This window comes from Mustela lutreola, chromosome 12 (assembly GCF_030435805.1).
Source record: "Mustela lutreola isolate mMusLut2 chromosome 12, mMusLut2.pri, whole genome shotgun sequence".
Taxonomy (NCBI): domain Eukaryota; kingdom Metazoa; phylum Chordata; class Mammalia; order Carnivora; family Mustelidae; genus Mustela; species Mustela lutreola.
Window position 1 is genome coordinate 4,795,680 of NC_081301.1, and position 13,281 is coordinate 4,808,960.

The following is a 13,281-nucleotide window of genomic DNA, read 5'->3' on the forward strand; positions in this document are numbered from 1 at the left end:
CTGGGGGGAGGGCCCAGAAAAGATACGGAGCCCAGAGAAGGTTTACAATCTTGTTGAGCAGCAGCGGGCACACATTTAAAATGCCCTCACAAAACAGCACACCTTCAAAAAGTATAATTAATCTTGGGGCAACTAAACCAGAGTGCTGAGGAAGAAAAAGAAAGTAAAATAATTAGTAATCGTACTGTAATAATAGAAATGACTATGTAGAGGCACCTGGGTGACTCAGGTGGTTACGTGTCCAACTCTTGATTTCTGCTCAGGTCATGATCTCAAGGTCGTGAAATGAGCCCTACATCAGGCTCCTCTCTCAGTGGGAAGTCTGCTTGAGATTCTCTCTCTCCCTCTGCCCCTTCCCCTGCTCTCTCTACCTCGCAAATAAACAAATCTTTTATTTTATTTTTGTTAAGATTTTATGTATCATTTGACAGTGAGAGACATAGCAAGAGAGGGAACACAAGCAGGGGGAAGAGAAGAGGGAGAAGCAGGCTCCCCGCTGAGCAGGGAGCCCAATGCGGGGCTCGATCCCAGGACCCTGGGATCATGACCCAAGCTGAAGACTCATACTTAACAACTGAGCCACCCCAGGCACCCCCAAATAAGTCTTTTAAAAGAAAAAAAAAATGACTGTGTATGAGGTTGACTACCAACTGTGATAAGCAACCCCAGCATTTCAGTGGTACACCACAATAAACGTGTTTTTCTGGTTGAATTCCTCTGTTCCAGGAGGTGTTGCAGGGATTCAGGTACCTTCCTTGTATGATTCCACTATCATTCCCAGCTGTGCAGACGAGGAAATGGAGAGGAGGGCAGGTCTGGGAGTGTGTCCATCACTTCTGCCCAATTCCATTGACCAGAACTCAGCCTTGTGGCCCCACCTGACTGCATGGAAGGCTGGGAATTGTAGTCTAATGGTTGCCCCAGAGGAGAAGGAGGTGAGGAATGCTGAACACAGACCAGTCTCTGTTATGGGTCTCATTTACTGAATGAGCATCTAATAAACGTCAGGCACTGTCAAGCTCTCTCTCTCAAATATTCATTTATTTATCAGAGGGAGAGAGAGTGCATGGGGTCGGGGGGTGGGAGAGGGATGAGCAGACTCCCTGCTGAGCCAGGAGCCCAATTTCGGGCTCCATCCCAGGACTCTGGGATCATGACCAGAGCCTAAGTCAGATGTTTAACCGACTGAACCACCCAGGTGCCTCTGAGGCTCAGGAAGTTTTAGTATATTTTATGAGGTGAAAGGCTCATGCTTGCTGAATCAATGTGGAACCTAATCTTTTCAACTCAAAGACTAATCAAAAAGAGGACACTAGCAAGCCCCTACCTGCTCTGAGACTACACCGTCCCACTCAACATCATTGTCATAGATTAAGTGCTGACTATAGATTAAGCATTGTTCTAAGCACTTTCATATTAACTCATTTGATCCTCTCAAAAATCCTATGAGATATTGCTAACACCCTTATTTTAAAGATAAGGAAGTTGCACAGAGATCTTGAGACTTAGCTGAGATCACTCCATGGCAGATGCTGGGCTCCAACCCAGGTGGTCTGTCTCCAGTGTCTAAGTACACTTTTGCCCCTTTCCTACATTTTTTTTCTTTAAGATTTTATTTTTTTATTTGACAGAGAGATAGCAAGAGAGGGAACATAAGCAAGGGTAGTGGTAGAGGGAGAAGCAGGCTTCCCACTGAACAAGGAGCCGGATGTGAGGCTCCATCCCAGTGCCCTTAACGACTGAGCCACTCAGGCACCCCTCCTTTCCTACCTCTTTACGGACAACAAAAGAAATTGTTCTAGGGCAGAAGTGACGTGCCACCACCCTCTGAGGACGCAGGCTGGTCCACCCGAGTACCAGGGGAATAAATATAATCCTTCTGTTTGTGTTTATCTTTATTCTTTAAAAAAAAAAAAAAATCAGATTGTTATTCAGCTTCACTAATATGTGTTGTACGGATTGACCCTGGCACCTTCACTCCGCTGAGGATCGATCTGTATAATACATATTAATACAATTTAATACGCTGTGGGGTGTTTTGTTTTGTTTTAGAAAAAACAAACAAGATGTCACGTGCAGCGGGTCCTTGGATAAGTGGATCAGTGTGGCAAGTTTAGTTTTAATTAAACTAGCTCCCTCCTCCTCCCCCGGGGTCTGGGTAGCTGGGTCATTACACAAGGGACTCCCGATTTAGGCTCTGATCCTGCAAGATCCTGCTGACCCTAACCCTAAGCTCAGGGTCCTGAGAACCAGCCCCAGGGCAGGAAGCCTGTTTGGGATTCTCTCTCCCTCTGCCCTTCCCCACTCTCTAAAAAAAAAATTAAAAATAAAAATAAAAAATAAAAAAATAGCTCTCCCAGTGTGCACAGGCAGTTTTAAAAAGATTCACGCAACGAATGGATGACGACAGGACCCCCAGCCTAGGTACCACCCTAGCCTTAGTGCCCCAGGCTCCCTCACGCAGGCGCACAACCTGAGCTTCTCAGAATGGAAGGAGGTGCCCCGTGGCCACACCCCCTTTTTTCCCCGCCTTCCTCGTCTCTCCTGGAGGCGTTATTGGCTTCTTCTCTTCGCGATACGATTGGACAGAGTCGCCGCCTGTCGTCCGGTGACCAGCTTCTATTGGCTGAAGTGCTGTGGGGGGTGGGGTTTGCCAAGCTACGACTGGGAGGCTGAGACCCGAGGGGCAGGCCCGCGGTCCCTTCCGGGTGCTGGCGGCTAGGGCGGCGCCACGCGAGCCCCAGGCGCCAGGGGTCTGGGGCAGGTCACCCGGCGAGGCCTGAGGGCTGGGAGGGCCGGGGCCGCAGGCGAGGCGGGGTGTGGCGGCTGGCCCTCGCGGGACCGGCCGAGACGGCGGCGGGACCTCCGGTGGAGGAGAGCGCGTGACGCAAGGTGTCGCGGCGGACACGGGACACCCCGGGGCCCGGGCCCGGAAGGCGGAGTGCTCCCGCAGACGCGCACGACCCGTCGGGAGCAGGTGCAGGTGCGGGACACCGAATGTGACCGGACGGGCGGCGTGTCTGCGGCAGAGGAGCCGCGCGGGGGCTCGCGAGCGGGGACCGGAGGAAGCGCCCCAAAGCCCTGAGCGCCCTCGGCGAGCCCCTCGGCCTGCGCAGCCCCTCGAGAGCCGCCTGGGGGTCGGGACCTGAGCCCTCCGGCCAGGGGCCAGGGTCCGGGAGAAACGTGACCGGCAGAACCCTGCGCTCGGCTTCCCGTGTCGGCAGCCGTGTGACCCGGGGCCAGGACACCTTGTCCCGGACTAATTCTCCTGCAGGAGGGAAGAACACCGGTGGCACCGAGCTCATCTGCAGAGCGTCCCGAGCTGGTTGAAGGAGTTATGCCGAAGACTCGCAAGAGCTCCACCACTGCAAAAAGCCAAAAGTCTTTCTGCCTCGCGGGGACGCCTGAGGCCCAGGAGAGCCTGGACTGCGCTTCTGAGAGAGGGGGGTTTTCCGAGGCCCCCGGGACTCCCCGGGCTGGCTGCGGGACTGACAGGCACCGGCAAGGATGGCAACAGCGACAGCCACAAAATGGGGCAGGTGCCGTGTTAGCAGAGAGAAAGCCGCCGGGAAAGATGGGGGGAGACCCTGCGTGTGATGCCGCTCGGTTGTATTTAATACGCTGAAGCTGGCTTTTCTGTCTAGTGAGAAATCTCTTGTCCAACGACGGTAACTGACCTGATGATCCCAAGAGGTGAAGTTCCCTAGGTCAGTCGCTTTCGTGATGGGGTCTCCAAGTCACCATGGGAACAGTGAGCCTTTTGCCTATAAAGGGGTGCGGTGGAAGGCAACCTGAACTGCATTCTGCCTTAGAGTCCCCTTGAAAATACTCCCAAATCAGGACATTAGGAGCATCCCAAGTCATGAACATTGATGTAGGGTGATAAAAACACGCAAGATTATCCCATCCCTATAGGACTGCCGGAAAATGACCGGGAATTTTCACTTAGGTCAAGTTGCTAAAGTAAAAAGTTCCCTGTGTTCTTCGTGAACCAGCAGGGGGCCTGTGTGCTAAAATGTTCATAATCCTCACTAGTCCTAACTATGCAAATAGCTAATCTTCTCAGTGTGCATCCAGGCCCTTTGCAAGTGCTTTATCCGCATTAGTTTGTTAAATCCTTGCACTAATCCTACGAAGCAGATACTATTATCACTCCCACTTCAGAAAGACCGAGCAGAGCTGGATGAGTTGAGCTATGAGCCCAGCTAGTCAATGACAGAGCTAGGGTTTGAACTTGAGCCATGGTCAGTGGGTCCTCTACTTTCAGTCATTAGGCTGTGCTGATCATCTCCCCAAGAGGGCATCCAGGGACATGCTCTGGCAAAGAATGATGGTTTCTGTGCCACAGCACGTTTTGTGTAATCTCCACGGAAGTTAAAATATCAGTATCTGCCTTCTCAAAATGGATCCTGTAAGATTACTGACATTCGTGAATGAGGAATATTATAAAACACAAGGGTTTTTAAACCCCCCCCCCCCCAAGCTCTGTCCATCCAGGCCAGTTAATTGATAACAAGTTACAACACGGTTTGTGAATCTGACAGGCCGTTTCAAAACAACGTCTTAAGAGTAATATTAATTCTTCCCCATAATTTAGCTTTCCAGATCACCAAAATGAGCCCTTTCAATGCCAAAGTTGTTTTTGTTTGTTTGTTTTATTATTAGGTAAGATCAAGATCCGAGCAGAGATCAAGAGTTGGACGCTTGACCCACTGAGCCACCAGGTGCCCCAAAGTTTTTGTGTGTTTTATTTTTTAAATTTTTTACTTTTTTTTTTTTTAAGGTTTTGTTTTTCTTTATTTGACAGAGAAAGAGACAGTGAGAGCAGGAACACAAGCTGGGGATGTGGGAGAGGGAGAAGCATAGCAATCTTATTTTTTTTTAAGTGACATAAAATAGAGAATCTTGCATATAGTTAACCTTTTTCTGATCATGCCCTATTATTAATATTTATTATTGTCCTATGCTTTAATAGAATTCTGTCTTATTTTTTGGGATACTGTTACCTTTCTATCAGGCTGCCAGACCTGTGGTCATAGTCTGCCTCAAATAATTCGTTTCTCCAGCCTTACCTTCTCTACCCTTATCCCTGTCAGTGTGGCTGATAAAATGCTTTGAGCTAAGAAACCAAATAAGTTTATTATGGATTGTATTTTTATTTTTTAATTTTTTAAAGGTTTTATTTATTTAAGAGAGAGAGAGCTAGTATGATGAGTTGGGTGAGGAGCAGAGGAAGAAGCAGACTCCCTGCTGAACAGGGAGCCCGATGCAGGACTCAGTCCTGGGACTTTGGGATCATGACCTGAGCTGGAGGCAGAGGCTTAACTGACGGAGCTGCCCAGGTGCCCCTATCAATTGTATTTTTAAAAGATACTATGATTATAATAATATCATTAATATTATTAATTATTAATATTATTATTATAACAATTGTATAATATAATCTTATATTATTATAAGATCTTTGTGACAGTGATTTCTTGCTCCCAGAGATCTTTTTTCCCCTTTACTTCTGGTTTAAGAATATGATTTTTTTCCAACCTCCTCCCAACTCTCTCTCTCTCTCTCTCTAATAAATAAATAAATCTTAACAAAGAATATATATATTATATTTTTTAAAGATTTTATTTTTGGGGCTCCTGAGTGGCTCAGTTGGTTAAGTATCCTACTCTTGATTTCAGCTCAGTTCATGATCTCAGGGATGTGGAACTGAGTCCTGTGTGGAACTCTGTGCTGGGGATGAAGGCTGCTTAAGATTCTCTCTCTCCCTCTCCCCCTCTCCACCATCTCTCTCTCAAAAAAAAGGGGGGGGGGCGCCTAAATGGCTCAGTGGGTTAAAGCCTCTGGCTTCAGCTCAGGTCATGATCTTGGGGTCCTGGGATTGAGCCCGCATCGGGCTCTGCTCAGCAGGGAGCCTGCTTCCCCATCTCTCTCTCTGCCTGCCCCTCTGCCTACTTGTGATCTCTCCCTGTCTGTCAAATAAATAAATAAAATCTTAAAAAAAAAAAAAAAAGAAAGAGTTGCATGCTCTGTTAACGGAACCAGGCAGGCACCCCAAGAATATGATTTGAAGGCGCTTATTGCTAGAAGACCGACCAGCAGGTAAGCGGGTTACACATGTATTTATCTCCTCGTTACCAGGCACATATTCCTCACAATATAAGCTGGAGATTCCTTTTTACAAAAGGCCAAATTACTCTAGCTGTTGGGCTTGGCCAAAAAAAGGGCCAGAGAGTAACTATTTCAGACTTTGCGGGTCATGTGGTCTCACTGCGGCTGCTTCATCTGCTGTCACAGCGTGAAAACACTACGGACAGTGAACAATCACCAAACGAGGGTGGCCAGGCTCCAGAAGAACTTTACTCACAAAACTAGGCAGTGGGCCAGACGGAGGCCAGAGGCTGTGGTTTTCCCGCTCCTGCTCTGGCATTGGATAGTCTGAAGTCTTCTGCAATCAGAGGTTGACAAAATACTTCACACAGTGTGAAATGATGCCGTTAGATGGGTAAAGAGCCAACGGCTGGTACAGCCCGTGAATACAGCCGGCAAGGAAGAAAAGGCTCTGCCCCGGGTCAGAGAGCAGTAAGGACCCATCACACCAGGGGTTGGGGAAGAGTCATTCTGGAATCCACTCACAGTGTAAAAAACTTGAGTATAAAGTAGAGTTGAAGTTCGGTATTTGGGTCCTCAGTGTTTCATAGAACATGCCGAAGTCCTATAAGTTTCATTTCCTACATGGGAGGGGGGTGTCTTCCCTTTGTTTTAAGAAACAAAAAACAGGAGCCTGGGTGGCTCAGTGGGTTAAGCATCTGCCTTCCCCTCAGGTCATGATCTCAGGGTCCTGGGGTCAGTCCTGCATCAGGCTCCCTGCTGAGCAAGGAGCCTGCTGCTTCCCCAGCTTGTGTGCACCCGCGCTCGCTCTCTCTGACAAATACATGAGTAGAATCTTAAAAAAAGAAAAGAAAACAAAAAAACTACCTTTTCCATGTGGTTTAGTTGGTAGGTGGCAAACTATCAACGAGTATCAGTACCTCTACTTATAATTTTTTTAATTAAAAAAATTTTTTAGGGGTGCCTGGGTGTCTCAGTGGGTTAAAGCCTCTGCCTTCAGCTCAGATCATGAACCCAGGGTCCTGGGATCGAGCCCCACATCTGGCTCTCTGCTCAGCAGGGAGCCTGCTTCCCCCTCTCTCTCTGCCTGCCTCTCTACCTACTGGTGAGCTCTGTCTGTCAAATAAATAAATAAAATCTTAAAAAAATTTTTTTTTTACAATTAATAATTTCCTTTATTTTCTACACAAAGGAGCCATCTTTTTTTGTTGTGTGTGTGTGTTTTTTTTTTTTTTAATTATTTATTTATTTGACACTGAGACAGCCAGAGAGGGAACATAAGCAGGGGGAGGGGATGGGACATCTGGGCGGCTTCGCCTCAGGTCACGATCCCAGGGTCCTGGGCTTGAGCCCCACATCGGGCTCCCTGCTCGGCAGGAAGCCTTCTTCCCTCCTCTCCTACTCCCCCTGCTTCTGTTCTCTCTCTGGCTGTTGCTCTCTCTCTCAGATAAATAAAATCTTAAAAACAAAAACAAAACAAAACAAAATAAGAAACAAGCAGGGGGAGTGGGAGAGGAAGAAGCAGGATCCCCACTGAGCAAGGAGCCCAGTGTGGGGGCCTGGTCCCAGGACCTTCAAATTAAAAAAAAAACAAAACAACAGTGGGGCGCCTGGGTGGCTCAGTGGGTTAAGCCTCTGCCTTCGGCTCAGGTCATGATCTCAGGGTCCTGGGATTGAGCCCCCTACATCGGGCTTTCTGCTCTGCAGGGAGCCTGCTTCCCCCTCTCTCTCTGCCTGCCTCTTTGTCTACTTCTGATCTCTGTCAGATAAATAAATAAAATCTTAAAAAACAAACAAACAAAAACCCAACAGTGGTGCCTGGGTGGCTGAGTCTGTTAACTATCTACCTTCAACTCAGGTCATGATCCCAGGGTCCTGCAATGGAGAGGGAGTCTGCTTCTCCCCCTCCCTCTGCCTGTGCTCAACCTCTCTCAAATAAGTAAATAAAATCTTTAAAAAACAACAGCAATAACAGACAACCTGCCATCCCAAGGACGTAGAGCACCAGGACCCTGCACACATGGCTGGCAGGAACGCGAAATGGCACACCGCTTTGGAAGTCAGTTTAGCAGTTTCTTAAAATGTTAACCCTACACTAACCTGTGACCTAACGATCCTCCTCCTAGATAAACTCAAGCGTATGTCCACACAAATACTCAGACACAGATGTTCATCGTAACCATAACAGACAGAATAATGGCTCCCTAAAGATGTCCCTCTCCTAACCCCCGGAACCTCTGGTTGTTACCTTACACGGCTTTGCAGACAAGATGATGAAGTTGAGGACCTTGACGTGGGGAGATCATCCGGGGTCATCTGGGCAGTTCCAGTATAAACCCAAGTCCTCTGAAGAGGGAGGCCGGAGGGTTGGTGTCAGAGAGGTGTGACTTCAGGAACACAGGCTGGAAGGATGCTCCTCGAAGATGGCAGAAGGTCTGCCTGTGAGCCCGGGGAACTTCCGAGACACTCAACATTTCTGAATCTCAGGATAAGTAGCCCGAATGAAAGGGGTCAAAGTGCATGACATGTGAGTCAATTTATAGAAAATTCTAGAATATGTGAATGGATCTACTTTGACAGATCAGTGGGGGCCTGGGGATGGGGGAGGGGGAAGGAGGGTGACAAAGGGGACTTGTGGAGGCAAAAGAGATCTAGTGATGTGATGATTTCATGGGTGCCTGCGTACAGTCAAAACACATCAAACTGTGTGCTTTAAACGCAGTTTGCTGTCCATGAGTTTTACGTCAATAAAGCCACGAAAGAACAATGAAGGCATCTAGGAAAAGGCCAAGACTAGCTCAGGGTAATAGTGATGTTGAAAGTAGAACTCCAGCCCTTCCCCCAGTCCCAGGGCTCTAATTAACCCATAGGACTACTTGAGATATGTGTTTTCAGCCAGTCTCTCTCTCTCTCTTTTATCTATCTATCTATCTATCTATCTATCTATTTATTTATTTGACAGACAGAGATCACAAGTAGGCAGAGAGGCAGGGAGAGAGAGAGAGGAAGAAGCAGGCTCCCTGCCGGGCAGAGACTAGGCTCAATCCCAGGACCCTGGGATCATGATCTGAGCCGAAGGCAGCGGCTTTACCCACTGAGCCACCCAGGCGCCCTCTCTCTCTCTTTTAAAGGGTGGGGAGGGGCACAGAGAGAGAGAGAGAGAGATCCCAGAGCAGGTTCCACACTCAGCACAGAGCCCGATGCAGGGCTTGATCTCACGACCCTGACTGAGCTCATGACTTGAGCCGAAACCAAGAGACAGATGCTTAACTGACTGAGCCACTCAGCCGCCCCAGCCAGTCTCTTTTTTATTTTTTTATTGTCTTAAGATTTTATTTTATTGTTATTATTTTTAAGATTTTATTTATTTGTTTGACAGACAGAGATCACAAGCAGGCAGAGAGGCAGGCAGAGAGAGAGGAGGAAGCAGGCTCCCTGCTGAGCAGAGAGCCCGATGCAGGGCTCGATCCCAGGACCCTGAGATCATGACCTGAGCCAAACGCAGACGCTTAACCCACTGAGCCACCCATGCGCCCCTTTTTTAAAGATTTTTAATTTATTTACATGACAGATCACAAGTAGGCAGAGAGGCAGGCAGAGAGAGAGAGGGAGGAAGCAGGCTCCCTGCCGGGCAGAGACTAGGCTCAATCCCAGGACCCTGGGATCATGACCTGAGCCGAAGCCAGAGGCTTTAACCCATTGAGCCACCCGGGTGCCCCTGTGAGGTTTCTTAATAGCAAAATCAGAAGTATAAGTACCTTTGGGAGTCGCTGTTCTTCCTGCCGTAGTAAAACTGTCTGTAGTAAGAACTGTCACAAAAATAAAAACAACATGGCAAAGGACTAAAACGTATTTTATTTCTTCTTCTTCCTCTTTCTCCCCTTCCCTTCTTCTTCCCCTTCCGCTTCCTCTCCTTCTCCTTCTTTCTTGATGGTTTTTCTTCATCAGCGAATACTATCGGAGGGCCAGGTCGGGGGGTGGCTGACAGCACATCCCGGGACGCAGGTGGCAGCCCAGCACCGGCGCAGGCAGGTGGGGCGACAGGTGTTTTCAGCGCGTCTCAGCTTTCTGGCATCTGCCAGATTCTGCTCCGCGAATGAAAGACCAAAGTGCTACTTCTTAATTTGTGAGTCTCCAAAGCAAAGACGAACCGGAGAAGTTACGGTCTTGGCAGTAAAGTGAGTCATTTAATAAGAACAATGATTCATGGAAAAAACAAACCCGACTGTGGGGGAATAATCACCGACAGGGCAGCTGCTTTGGACCAGAGCGAACCGAGGACCCTGGGAGGCAGTTACGGAGAGAAAAAATAAAAATCACTCCCTGTGTGACTCCTGGGGAAGGAATGAAGCCAGAAGTATACCAAGTACAGTTGATTTTATTTTTTTAGTTATTTTTTAAAAATATTTTATTTATTTGTCTGACAGAGATCACAAGCAGGCAGAGAGGCAGGAAGAGAGAGGGGGAAGCAGGCTCCCTGCTGAGCAGAGAACCTGATTTGGGGCTTGATCCCAGGATCCTGAGATCATGACCTGAGCTGAAGGCAGAGGCTTAACCCACAGAGCCACCCAGGCGCCCCTATTTTGTTATTTTTAAGTAGCTCCATGCCCAGTGTGGAGCTCAATGCAAGGCTTGATCTCTTGATGCTGAGATCAAGACCTGAGCTGAGGTCAAGAGTCAGAGGCTCAATAGACTGAGTGGCCCGGGCGTCCCCTTATTTTCTTAAAGTGAACTTTACCCCTGATGTGGGGCTTGAACTCACCACCCTGAGATTAATAGTTGCACACGCTAATGACTGAGCCAGCCAGGTGCCCCCAGAATAGAGTTCACGTAGTAGAATCTTTCAGTGGTTTTCAAAAAGGAAGGGGATGATCATAAAAATGTCTGCATTACAGAAAAGTTCATTGCTTATCTCAAGGCAAAGACTTGGACTACTCTAACTTAAACTAAAAATTTTCCACTTTTGCATTTTTCTTTTACAAAAAGTCGCATGTTTCAAATTTACTGGCCTTTTCAGAGATGACAATAGCTCTCAGTAATGTGCTGCCAACAAATCTGTCATACACACACACACACACACACACTATCTGCACTTTGTGGAGGAAAGTTTGCTAGAGGATGACACAAAAATTACTTTTTGACAGATTTTTGCTAGGGACAGGTCATTATGAAAAATGGACATTTGAAATATTTCTAGTATTACATGATTGGGTCCTACATAAGAGCTCTTACATCTGCAAACTTAAATATGTTGGAAATAGAGGTTTTTTTTTTTTTTTAAGATTTTACTTATTTATTTGACAGACAGAGATCACAAGTAGGCAGAGAGGCAGGCAGAGAGAGAGGAAGGGAAGCAGGCTCCCTGCTGAGCCGAGAGCCCGATGCGGGACTCGATCCCAGGACCCTGGAATCATGACCTGAGCCAAAGGCAGAGGCTTAACCCACTGAGCCACCCAGGCACCCCGGAAATAGAGTTTTCTAATCTGTTTAAAAATCCTCCAAACAGGGGCACCTGGGTGGTTCAGTCGGTTAAGCATCTGCCTTCCGCTTGGATCATGATCCTGGAGTCCAGGGACCGACTCCTGCATCGGGCTCCCTGCTCAGTGGGGAGCCTGCTTCTCCCTCTGCTGCTCTCCTTACTCTTGTGCTCTTTCTCACTCTCTCTCAAATAACTAAAATCTTTAAAAAAAAAAACAAAAAACAAAAAAACCTTGGGACGCCTGGATTGCTCAGTTGGTTAAGCAGCTATGTTCGGCTCGGGTCGTGAACCCAGGGTCCTGGGATGGAGTCCTGCATCGGGCTCCTTGTTTGGCGGGAAGCCTGCTTCTCTCTCCGCCTCTGCCTGCATTCTGACTGCTTGTGTGCACGCGCGCTCTCTCTCTCTCTCTGACAAATAAATAATCTTAAAAAAAAAAACTTCCAAACAAAGAATTTCAATGGATTTTTGATCTACTTGTTAATGACATAAAAATATGATCCCTTTTTCATTTGTCAGGACAGTTCGTAGACATTGTGGAAAATGAACCTTTCTTCAGTCAAAACCAGATATTCAGCCTTGACCTCTGCTCATCTTACAGAGAAACTACCAGACATGGGTGTCCTGAGACAGTAAAACCCTTCCTCCCAACAAACTGTCTTACACACACACACACACTCACACACACGCACACACTGCCCCCAAACTGGAGCCTCCTGGAAGCCTCTAGATCCAACTCTTAATTTATAGGAAAAGCAGAGCCCAAAGGCACGCACTAAAATCTATCCAGAGGATACAGTCCTTGCTCTCCAACAGCGGGAAACTCTTGGAACAAACGTCCACGTTTCTCCAACAAGTTGCAAAGGTGGGGGCAGGGCCTGTTATGCGTTGAACTGTGCCCCACCACTCCCCAACTCATAAGTAGAAGCCCTCACCCCCCAATGTGACTGCATTGGGAGACCGGCCCGTGAGGAGGTGATTAAGGTTCCATGAGGTCACAGGGTGGGACACAGCGGGGAAGGAGCCATCTGGAAGCCAGGAAGAGAGACCATTCCTGAGACCCACCCCGCTGAGCCTTGATCTCGGACTTCCAACCTTCAGAAGGGTCAGCAAAGGTGGGATTCTGTTCCTGCAGCCCAGGTTGACTCGCTCAGTAGAGGGGCTGGGGCGGGGCTGCTCTGGGGAGGGTAGGAGGTGAAGGGGGACCGTCCAGACGTAGAGACACTTCCTATTAGTCAGTTATGGGTATTTTACCACATTGGAAATAAGTGAAACAAAAACCTTATCAATTAACCTGATTAATCCTCATCACCACCGTCTTGCACAATTTATGATACGGCGAGATAACAAGGAATTTGAACGCAGTGGGTATTGGAGGATAGTAAGGGATTCTCGTTTTCAGGTGGGACATTGCGGTTGGTGTGTTTTTAGAAGCATCCTGCTGGGAGAGCTAGAGATAGAATCCTTGGCGGGGGAAAGGGTGCGATGGTTGGGGTTTGCTGTAGAGTAAGGTGATGGGGGTCACCTGGCCGGCTCAGTGGTAGAGCATGTGGCTCTCAAACTCAGGTCAAGGTCGTGAGTTGAAGCCCCACGTTGGGCGTGCACCTACTTAAAAAAAAAATAGAATGTCGTGGGAGTGAATGGCTGCACATTGGGTCAGAGGGAACTTTGTTATACTCCTCCGTCTGACTTTG